Raw genomic sequence first — 12,537 nt, 5'->3', positions numbered from 1 at the left:
AGACTATGATACTACTTGGGTTATTGACAGCACCAGTAATAATCACTTATCTGATCAACTGGACTATGTCACTATCCGTGTAAGTGTGTGAACTTTGAAACCATTTATGGACAGATGGTAGAGAATTCTCTAATACAATACAATTTGCAATTTGTTTAGTGTATGCTGCTAGTACATTCAGTTTTATATTTATACCTAACTAATTTTAGTTATGATTTTACTTTAAAATATACTTTAAACTCTTTTAAATCCTGAAATCCAAAACATTCTGGCACAATCTCATGGACTACCATGTTTTTTCATATTGTGTCTTTTTCTGTGCATTTTCTCTCTTCCAGTTCTGGTTAGAGATACTACATGTAGCCAGGTATTCTTTTTAAAAATGGTAAAGATTATTCAGTTAGCCAATAATTTTGAACACTAATGATGGCTAATAGATGTATCAGTTAAGTTTCTCTAGAGAAAGAGATGCATAGAATAATAGAGTGGGTATATGTGCACACACGTGTGTGAGCATGCCTGCACACATGCATGAATTTAAAAGAATTGGCTCAGGTGCCTGTGGGGTCTAGCAAGTCTGAAATCTGTAGGGCAGCCAGCCTATTGGAAACTCAGGCAGGAGTTGATGTTGCAGACTTGAGGCGGAATTTCTTTTTGTCTGTGAAATCTCAGTTTTTGCCCTTAAAGACTTCAATTAATTGGGTTAGGTCAATAACGTTATTGAGGATCATCTTCTTTTCTTAAGGTGAACTGTAGATGTTAACCACAGCTACAAATACCTTCATAGAGACCTAGGGCAGTATTTGATTAAATCACCAGTCACTATAACCTAGCCAAGTTAATATAAAAAAGTAAACATCACAGTAGCTAGTGGAATTGATTTCTCCTTATTGCCATTTTTTTTCTGTACTACTTTTCCCAAACCTTTGAAAGAAAAGACAAAATATTATAGTCCTGGGGGTGGTGCTATTTTTGAAAAGCTGCTACACTTAAAGTTCTGTTAAAATGAAATAACTCCCATTAAAGAATGAATTGTTATTTGTCTTTTGTTGTACAAAATGATTTGAGGGGGAAAAAAACAGGAGTGAATGCTCTAAAAAATGGAATGACCAATGCAAAAGACACCACAATGGAAAGAAAAAAGACTATGTTTTTATCAATCCCGAAAAATAGAAGCTTTCAAAGAGTAATTATTCAAATGAAGGAAATGAATTGGTTGACTTATGAATTATGATACTCATACCCTGTTCTTTTTCTTCTATTTTTTTCTTATTGAGGCAATAGAGATGAGGGAATATTTAGTTAGACTAAACAAACACTTGAGAAATATACATTTGTTTCACTTTCTAAATAAGAGCTTCTCATTCCTACATCCCACAGATGGAATTCCTTACTCCTGCTCAAGTTATCATGGTGGCTCAGTTCAACTAGACTCTGAATGTGTGCATGCCTCCTCAGGATTCACCAATGCAAAGTCTCTGGGATGCAAATATCATGAACTTTTATCAGCAACCCCAGATGGTAGATGGATTTATTGTTAGAAGACTTCTCAGAGAATATCTCTGATACTATGTCAAGACTGCAAGAAACAGACAGTAAACTACTAACTCTTCCTCCACTCCCACCACAACCCCACCCACTCAACTCTACTTCCTTCTTTCTCTTCTTTCTTCTGTAACTCCTATGGCGCGGCCAAGTGCTCAGGTGGTAATGATGTGCTAGTTTTCATAAAAAGAACTGTGGGACCAGGTCGGAAGCCTGCTTCTGAAAAGCATTCCAGAACTAAGAATTTATCATCTAAGTAATTTGCTGAATTCTTGGAGGTCTCAATAACTTCAAAAGTCCTTTCGGGCTTTAATTTTCTTTAGCGATGCTAGCATGATTGTTACTCATGTTACTCATTTTTCATAGTTCCTTCCTGTATGCCAGACTTCAAAATTAGTCGATTATATTTATATCCACGGAAAGGGAGGACTGCTGAAATTGCATATATAATAATATTGACAGTACATTTGATACTCTTCCATATTAATCTCAGATCAAAAATTAAGACAGATCAAACAAAAGAATTACATATTTGAGAGGCAAAAAGAAAAAAAGAATGGCCAATAGATAAATGCTATAAACCAGCAGTAAACATCCTCCTTAGGAATGAAAAAGATGAATTAAAATGCAATAATCAGATACCATATTCTTTCTATGAATATATTATTCAATTCCTCAAGGGTATGTTGAGAACTTAATGCTTCTGAATAGCAAGTAAAAGTATAAATTTAAAGGTCCCTTAGAGAATGTAATTTGGCAGTATGTATTGCAACTCCTAAAATGTTCCTCAATTTTCAACAATCCATTTGCATTTTCATAACAATTCATTTTTAGCAGTCTATTCTAAGGAAGTAACCATAGACATTAACAAATATTTATAAACAAAAATTTTCATGAGTGCATATGTGTAATTAGTCAAATATTGAAATTGTCCTAAATATTCAGTAACAAGTTAACATTACCAAATATAATATATATGATGAAATATTATACAGACAGTTAAAATGTCTTTATTAGGCTTTTAAAAGACATGGAGAAATACCTACCCATGTTATTAAATAAAGATGATGTAAACATATATTGATAGAAATTATTAACCAAATTTTATTTATTTGGCTAATTAAACACATATGTCCTAGTAGTGGTTATTTTTGTATTTTTGTTTTTTGTTTTTAGTAATTGAGGTATAATTGACATATATTAGTTTCAGGTGGTGTACAACATAGTGATCTGCTATTTAAATATACTGCAAAATGATCACCTTGATAAGTCTATTTAACATCCCTGCCCATATTAGTTAGGATGTCTTTTTTTTCTTTGTTATGGGAAACTTTAAGATTTACTCTCTTCGTAAATTTCATATATGTAATGCTAAATTATTAACTATAGTCACCATGCTTTACATTACTTGCCCATGGTTTATTTTGTTTGTTTGTTTTTTTTGTAAAGATTTTATTTATTTATTTGACAGACAGAGATCACAAGTAGGCAGAGAGGCAGGCAGAGAGAGAGGAGGAAGCAGGCTCCCTGCTGAGCAGAGAGCCCAATGCGGGACCCGATCCCAGGATCCTGGGATCATGACCTGAGCAGAAGGCAGAGGCTTTAACCCACTGAGCCACCCAGGCGCCCCATTTTTTCCCCTATGGTTTATTTATTTTGCAACTGAAGTGTGTATCTTTTGACCCACTTCATCCATTTCACCCACCCTCCACCCCCACCCTGTGACAACCATTAATCTCTGTATCTATGAAACTATTTTTTTCTTTTTTTAATTCCACATGTAAGTGAGATCATACAATATTCATCTTTGTCTTATTCTACTTAACATAATGCTTTTGAGGTCCATCCAATTGAAAAATCAATTAAACATTGTAGGTTTTAAATTTTAAATATTTTGCTCAAATACTAAATTCAATAAAATTTTACATAGCTCTCACAATCTAGTTAATAAAAGGAAGAAACTCCAAGCTCTTTTTGATCAATATTTCTAAAAATATTTTTAAAATAGTCACTTCCTAAGTCACTGTAGGCAATTTGGATAGTGGATAGGTAGTTTTTTTTTTTTTTTTTTTTTTTTTGGATAGGTAGTTTTTATTTTAATTCCCATTAATCTTTGGAAGGTGGATGTCACTGCCCTCCACCATACTTTGTATGTATTCTTAGCCTGGCAGTTATAAGCTATCTCACCAGGATGCCCAAATTAAATATTCCCACCATCCATTTTTAAATTCCTTGTCGGAATATATCTCTTCCATGTCCATTTGGGTTTCTGTGTCATGCTACATAAATCTTACAAGTAATGGTTATAATGGGTCATAACTGCTTCCTCAACCATGCCAGACCCCGTATCCCAGTTTACCCAGTTCACACCTGTTACACAGTACAATTTTTAATAGCACTACTTTTTTTTATAAAAGCTATCCATATTTGGATGATAAATTATGTGGTCACCATAATCATAAGAGAAGGAGACTATTTTAATAAAGGGATAACCAGTGATAATCATCAAAGTCTTGTGAGTGGAGACACCTAGGGAGTAAGAAAGTCATGTTCAGTAATATCGTGTGAGCTGCTATGAATTAGCCTTCATATAAGACTAGTTGTATTATTGACTCAGTGTCAGAAGTGACATTTCTGTGTTTTTCCATCATTGACTCATTCTATTTTTGCCACTTGACTAAAATAACTTTTTGAACCTTGATTTCCTCATCTGTACATGAAGACTGATATCAATTGCCAAAAGTAGATTGTAAATTGAATAAAACCTTAGATCATAAGTTCACTGGAAAAGAAAACATGCAGCATCAATTTACAAAGATCTGCCTCTTTTTGGTTACACCTATTTTGGTTACTTCTGGTTTTTAATTGATTTATCTCTTTCATTCACACTTTCACAAGGTATCATAATGTATTCCACATCTTCCTAAGAAGGCTGATTTCCATTTAGCCAACAGGGTTAAGTTTGATCCTTTTATACTTCCCATGAAATCATTCATTTCAAGTACAATCTTTTAGAATTTAATGCTCAATGTTAATTGAAGAATTGCTCTTTCTCCAAGCTCTGCTTTCACTAAGTGGGATAACACAGCATTGCAAGTAACCATTTAAAATCAACAGATGCACCCCCTCTAGGATCGAGCTCCTCCAAAAATGGTGCATGAGGCCTGGGAGTAGGTGGACACAGACATGAGGCTTACTCATCTCAAATATGTAATTTTTAAAATGTAGTAAAAATCATTATTCTGGAGAAAAGTACATATGAAGAGATGTTGAGAGGATTGTATGATAGTTATATTCTTATCCAATTTTTTAAAAGATTTTTTTTATTTATTTGACAGAGAGAGAGAGAGGTCACAAGTAGGCAGAGAGGCAGGCAGAGAGAGAGGGGGAAGCAGACTCCCTGCTGAGCAGAGAGCCCGATTCAAGGCTCGATCCCAGGACCCTGGGATCATGACCTGAGCAGAAGGCAGAGGCTTTAACCCACTGAGCCACCCAGGTTCCCCTCTTATCCAATTTTTTAAACAATTACTTATTCAACAAGTCCCAGCCCTCCTCCACATCCAAGATTATTTATTTGGATAAAGTGAGATTTAAGTTTTGTGTTTCAACTCGGTATTTGAAAATGGTAGTATAATTAGGATATTGTCATGGTGGCCTTGAAGACAAGCAAGAAAGCAGGCCAGTTGCTTACTATGTTTCTTCCAACCCCCCTCTGCAGCTTTTCTAATTATGTCTTCTATTTCTGTCAGCCTAGAATGTCATTTCCTTCTGCTCAAGTACTACTCATTCTTCACAGCTGAATTCCAGCCTCAAGCTCTCCATAAATAATTTTCACAATGACTTCAACTTGAAAAATATTTTCCATTTGCAATCTTCTTTAAACAATCTTAGAATTTAGGGTAAGATACTTTATGGAAATGTTTATTTACATTTTCTCTTCTCTTTCTTCATCTTTTCTTTCCATCTTTTCAAGTGATTTCATAAAGCTTGAGGCAAGATGTTTTCTGGATTATGTTTCCAAAAGTCTAGATGGTGAGCCTTCAAACTCTCCAGGCTGAGAGGACAAAGTGGTGTTTGGTACTGGAAGAAAAGAGGACTTGCAATGACTCCCTGGCAGGACCCAAGGACTTCAGGATGGACACCGGTGCCTAAGGAGTTTCAATCCTTACCCAGAGCTCTGAGCCAAAGATACCTGTGTCTCAAATATGGCAGAAACGTAACAACGAAACCTTGAAGTGACTATTCCAGCAACCCAGGTGTGGTATAGATTCACCACTATTGGTTTCTATTATATAGAGTGTTTACCTTCCTTCCTTCCTTGCTTCTTTTCTTTCTTGTTCCTTCCTTCCTTCCTTTCATCTGTAGCTCAGCTACACATATAAAGAAACCTTTAGGGGCCCCTGGGTGGCTCAGTGGGTTAAGCCGCTGCCTTCGGCTCAGGTCATGATCTCAGTGTCCTGGGATTGAGCCCCGCATCGGGCTCTCTGCTCAGCAGGGAGCCTGCTTCTTCCTCCCTCTCTGCCTGCCTCTCTGCCTGCTTGTGATCTCTGTCAAATAAATGAATAAAATCTTAAAAAAAAAAAAAAGAAACCTTTATTTTATGCAGCATTTTTATTTGTAACAGAAAGTTTTCAAGGTTATATGACTGCCATTTTTCCAGAATTCAAAGTATTAAAATTAATGTTTTTGGTGATTTTGATATAAAGGCCTTTTTAAATATATATCTATAGCTGAATCTGCATGTGTTTCCCAATCCTTTTATTTTTCTTTAAAACTCAGTTTACAGGGGCGCCTGTGTGGCTCAGTCGTTAAGCGTCTGCCTTCAGCTCTGGTCATGATCCCCTGGTCCTGGAAACCAGCTCCCTGCTCTGCGGGAAGCCTGCATCTCCCTCTCCCACTCCCCCAGCTTGTTTTCCCTCTCCAACTGTCTCTCTCTCTCTCTGTCAAATAAATAAATAATTTTTTTAAAAAATCCGTTTATGTCATGACTTAATCACCTATAACTTCTACCTGTAAGACTGCAATTTTTTAATAACAGATGCCTTAATCCACATGTACTTGTTTGATATATGCTCAGAAACAAAGCTCCTATTCTGATGTTTTTCAAAAGTAAGCCAAGAGTCATGGGACCACTTATTAAATAATACTGTCTTTTCCTACTGATTCTTAAAAACATTTTCACCAAAAATGGAATTCTCACATCTAGATTTGTACAAGTGATCTTAAACTTATTAGTAGAATTTGACAAATTGTAAATATGAAATATTAAAAATGATTTTGTTAGAAAACAATTCCACTGTAATGTTTTTAGGTTCAAGTCTTGTCTTCTCTGTCTTATGTTTCAAAGTGTTACAAGTGACCTTTTACGGAGCTCAGCATTGATTTAAATATGCTGATGAAATCACTTGGCTTGCAAGATGTTTGATAGAAAAATGAAACCTTAAACTACCAACTGAGTTTGAACAGATGATGTTTTTCTGACTAACACACCAATATTCATTAAACAGAAGTATGTGTCCAAAGTTCAGGTATGAATAAAAATGAAATGGCTTTTCTGGGTGCTTATATGTTAAGCTCCATTAGGTCATTATTTCTCAATACCATTATGATTTGTACTTTGCTCTTCAATATAAAAAAAGCAATTAAAATATTACAAAGCCCCCATGAACTCCGAAGAACTTTTGTTCTCATTACTAATCATTTGTAAACTGGAATTCTGAGGTTAGCTTTACAAACTTGCGTAATTGACTAATTCTAGGAACTTGTTCTTCTCCTATTTTCATCCCTATTTCCCTACATTTTCTCTCTGGGTTATGGGTAACAAGTACAAGCAGAGGAAATACTAAGAATAATAATTTAAGAAGACAAAATTCTTTATCATATTTTACATTGTGCTTACCATCTCCATCATAATGAACTGAATCATATGATGGTATAGTTTGCTTTTTTATCCATCACATGTGAAACATGACCAGCATCCTCTGCTTTGTATCTTCCATGCACCTGTTCCTACCTACCGTTAAATGGGATTCTCAATGGTCTTTAAACACATGATGTAAATTAATCCTCTTCAATCCCTCAATCTCCCTTCCCCCACTCCCTCTAACTTATCCTCTTCTCTTTTCCCCTCATGCATTCCAATCTATTTGATCCCTTGGAAAATATAGAGAGTAGAATTAAGACAAGTAAGAAACATGTTCATTTCGCTTTGCATCAACTTATCAGTGCATGCATTTATTAAAGGGAAATGTACTTGGAAAAGTAATTGTCATGTGTTTTTTAATATTTTATAAATATCAATATTTAATTATTTATCATTTATGACTTCTGAATCACTGATTCAATTTTTCATTAGAAATATAATTATATTCAATTTAATATACAATATACTTTTAAGTGATCTTATTTTATAGTGTGAAGTAATTAGGTGATTCTGTCAGATTCAGCTTTATATTCCATTAGATGACTTGATTAAAACTCACTTTTTAATTTTCATTTATTCATGGTATCTTAATATCAATGCCATTGGTTTTATGACACCTACTGGTTTTATTTATTTTATGTGTTCAATTTTGTCATAAACATTCGCCATTCAGCTCATTGTTTTACTCAGATTGTCATCCTTTATGATTCAGAAGTTAGCTTATCTAATTTTAAAAACTTTTTTTGAAACACTTTGTTTACACACTTTGAAACACTTTTTTTAAACACTTTTTGAACACTTTTTTTGAAACACGTTTTTTGTTGTAACACTTTGTTACACGGTTCTCTGAGAACCGTGGGAAGAATAGCTTTATCCTCAGAGATAGTTCTTTCTTAGTGTACAACAGAGGGTTTTCATTTGCAAAATCAATCTAGTGCAAGGCAGGTGTCTCAGTGAAAGAAATTCTAATTTTATTTACCCTTTATTGAAACCTTCATTTTTTTTCTTGAACTTCTAGGTTCAGTCAAGAGTAATGTAATTATGTTTGTTTTTATTCAGAGACCCTAGACCTAGACAGGTAATTAATCACAAATATCTATATGTATACACACACACACACACACACACACACACACACACACAATGTACTTAATTGCTATTATTCAGGGTATGAGGCAGCATTCTTCTCATATTGTCTTAATCTTTTCTCTCCATTTTTTCCTGCAGAGACACATTCTACTTGCTTATTACAGAACTAAATTTGAATTTTCCTCTAGTCTTGTTCAGTTACTACATTGAAAGAATTCAAGGACTTGGAGAGATTACTAGTTTCAAGGTAAAGTGCAAATATTTGGAGATTTCTGTGAGAGTCACACTACAAGAAATATAAAAGAAGTATTTCAAGTAAAGATATATAAATAACAAATTTATACTTGATGAACCACATATCTAACAATGTCAGGAAAATATAGGACAGAGATTAGTTTAAAATCACTCAGAGATCATTAGAATTACACTCATTTAAACAACATGTTAGAATAACATACTTCAAAGCACTCAGGACAAATGGGTCACAGGGTAGATGCTCAGTAAACACTAATGGAATCTGAATTCATATTAGAAAGAAATGTCTTATTATCAAAAATAGTGTTTTCTAATAATTGAGTACTAAACAGTATGTGTGCCTATGTGCCAAGAACAGTCTTCATCATTATTATTTTTTTGAAAGACTTATTTATTTATTTGTCAGAGAGGGTGAGAGAGCAAACACAGGGAGACCAGTCAGAGGGAGAAGCAGGCTCCCCAGGGAGCAAGGAGTCTGACACTCAGTGGGACTTGACCCCAGGATCTGGGATCATGATCTGAGCCAGAGGCAGATGTTTAACTGAATGAGCCACCCAGGTGTCCCCTCAGTATTATTTTTAAATAATGTCTCCTCATTACTGGAATTTTTCAATGGATTTAGTTATGCTGCCACTTAATTCTCCCACATCCATCAAGCCATTCATTTTTTTCCCCATTTGAATTATAGAGAAACATTTAGCCATATATGATTCAGAGTCATAGATTTATGAAAGTTTAAGTCATTAGATCCTCTACTCCTCAGGTGATCACACAGAAATTTACAAAGATTTCATCTGCCGGTGGCAGTCTTGCAATATAAGTAGGAAATATAAAAGCCCCATAAATTATACTTTTAAACATGGTAGTAGAAGTAAACAAAGGATAAGTGGAAGAAGATACAAATGGTATAGATAACATTTTAGGATAAGTAGTGTTAAAGCAGAACATAGTATGACTGTCTTCTGAAAGCCTTCTCTTTCTTCACTGTGATCTGTAATAAGTCTTGCTTGCCTTCACTTTAATGAGAACATTGGGAGTTACACAGAAATGACTAGATTTTTTTAGTTGACATATTCTGCACCCCCACCAAAAAAAAAAAAAAACAAAAAAAAAACAGCAAAACACTGAGGCAATCCCAAATAATCAAATGAAGCCTTTGATCTCCACCAAAGGAAATGAAACACCTTTCTTTCCCCCACTTCACACCCCTGTTTACCTTGTCTCCCTTCTACAAACCCTACATTAGATTATCTTGTATCATGAACTAAGCCATAGCCAGATGATTATAATTAAATAACCTCATTGCAGTAACTAAGGAAAGCATTCTGCTTCTGCTTCTTTTATCTTCAGAGATGCCTAAATGAAAAAAGGAGACACACTCCCTCAGCACAATATCAATTAATTTGCTGTGTTCTGTATTTATTTCTTGTTACACCATACGATATGCGTGTGTCACTCAGACTGCTAAGGAGCTAATCATTTTCTTTCCATCATGAGTTTAAGGAATAAAAATATCACTTCTAATTCAGGTACCAATAGAAAACATCTCTTGTGAAAGATTTATACACTTCAAAATATACCTCTGTGCATCGTGTGTAAAATGCCGTCTAATGAAACTCAGAGCAAAGAGGTTTCCCAACTAAATTAATTCAGGTGCGGCAGTCCATTGTTTAGACAAGACTTACTCTCTTTAAGTGAGGGAGACAATGATAAATCTACCCACGAACTGTAGTACCGTGGGGATACGGCCCTTATGGGCGAGCATCACTCCTAAGTCAGTGTCTCACCTTGACATTTATTATCCGTAAGTAATGAGTTTACCCTTTAGACAGCATTAAGAGAGCATTCATCTTCAGGAAGGTTGGAAGCCATTGACATTATCTCTTCCTTGGGCAATAAAGAGACTTGATTTCTGGATCTGAAGGAATTTAAGTAAGAATGAGCTGAATAATGCACACAGTCATCACTGTTTTCACAATCAATAAAGAGCCAAACATGGCGTGCGTGACTGATGTGCACTTTAAATAATGTCTGCTTCCAGTGTGACGGAGTTCCTTTTCAAGCCATATGGTTGTATAATCTTTTCCTTAAAACACTTCTTTGAGTAAAAGTTATCATCTTTTCAAAAGTTATGAGTTGTGGGAATTCTATATTTTATTGCCACTAAGACTATCTGAATAAATTAATTTAGATTCATTTTCATATCCTGATGGGAATCCCCCATCTCAATTCCTTTTTCCCTTTTCTCTCTCCTCTCAGCATATATATCTGTATATAAATACCTATAGATAATCTATAACTATATACAGTTATAGTTAACTATACAGTATTTACTATATATAGTATAGATATAGATATATTTATATAAATATATATATATATTTATATTAATGGCTCAGGTCATGATCTCAGGATCCTAGGATCGAGTCCTGAGTAGGGCTCCCTGATCAGGGGGAAGTCTACTTCTCCTTCTGCCCCTTTCTTGTGATTCTCTCTCTCTCTCAAATAATAGATGAAATCTTAAAGTATCCACAAATTTGATTCAGTTTGAAGTGCTTTGAATTGTAAGTTGAAGAAAGAATTATTAATATCAGTTAAACACATTATTAGATAGGGTTAAATTATTCAGCAGTGTTAGTCCTTTGCCCCATAAGAGGCAATGTCTATATTATTCTTGTAATATACCTGCATACTCATATAGGTTTATACAGCAATCTGGATGTTGAAAAGATAGAACACTATATCTTTTAAAGAGTTATCCTTTTTCCTGTGTTTTCTCTCTGAAGCCATGTGACAAACAAGAAGTCTGCATATAGAGGTACATGGAGATAGGGAACAGACTTAGATACATCTCAATATCAACATTTTCCTTATATAATAAAAGATAGTATTATGTAGCTTGCTCAGGCTTCAGATGGCTTGAATTCCTACACCAGCTCCACTATTTACTATATGACTTTTAGTAAAGCTTTAGGCTCTCTATGACTCAGTTTCTCAGTCTGTACAATGGTGCCTGTCTTACTGGATTCATGTGAGGTTTATGTGAAATACCCATAACATATGCAGACTTAATAAGCATAAACACTATTATAAAAAGTCACTTATTAAAAAAAAGTCACTTATTAATGATTACTAATATTTATTGAGAGCTTATTACACACCTGGCATTCTTCTCAGTGAAACGAGTATTAGAATGTCTCCATTGTTAGGATAAGATAAACTGGACACTGAAAGGGGAAGCTAACTATCAGTCATCACATAGCTGCTAAGGTGTAAATCTTGAGTTCAAGGCCAGACCGTCTGGCTCCAGAATCTGTCTATATGTCGTATCATTATTCTATAGTTTTCGGCTCAAACAAAAACATAGAAAAATTAGCTATTATTTCTTAATAGCATGTTTTCTAGATTTGTATGTTTTCTCAAAATATGATCATTCTGCCAAAACTCAAACAGTATATTTAAAAAAAAAAATTCTTGGCTGAACTGAAGAGGAGGTACGGTGAATGAACAAAACTAACAAATCGGCCTGGCCAAGATTTCAGCTGTATTTTCCTTTATTACTTTAACCTGATTAGACTTTTTATTTATATGATAGTTTTCAAATTATGCTACAGTATTCATTAGTATCTAAACAATTATAAGGGAACTCTAGAAACATCATGAATATGGCAACTTAAAATGTCAAAAGGAATTTTTAAGGCTCCAAAATAACAAAATACAAAACA

The 12,537-nt window shown here is 34.5% G+C and overlaps 1 protein-coding gene across 2 annotated transcripts in view; it reads left to right on the top strand.

Annotated features, from left to right (window-relative positions):
- The window catches only part of POU1F1 (POU class 1 homeobox 1), a 337,028-nt gene that overhangs the window by 302,404 nt on the left and 22,087 nt on the right, over positions 1 to 12,537 (top strand). Inside the window, exons 1-4 of one of the 2 annotated variants that reach the window (XM_047722244.1) lie at positions 1,580 to 1,595; positions 5,570 to 5,801; positions 6,893 to 7,073; positions 8,696 to 8,804. The gene's annotated coding sequence lies outside the window, so the exon portion shown is untranslated. Of the gene's footprint in view, positions 1 to 1,579; positions 1,596 to 5,569; positions 5,802 to 6,892; positions 7,074 to 8,695; positions 8,805 to 12,537 lie in introns of those variants that run through there. The other variant, XM_047722252.1, reaches the window with a different exon arrangement.

Source organism: Lutra lutra, chromosome 1 (genome assembly GCF_902655055.1).
Source record: "Lutra lutra chromosome 1, mLutLut1.2, whole genome shotgun sequence".
Taxonomy (NCBI): Eukaryota; Metazoa; Chordata; class Mammalia; order Carnivora; family Mustelidae; genus Lutra; species Lutra lutra.
Note: the sequence above shows the minus strand (reverse complement) of the source record. Positions and strands in the feature narration are given on the sequence as shown.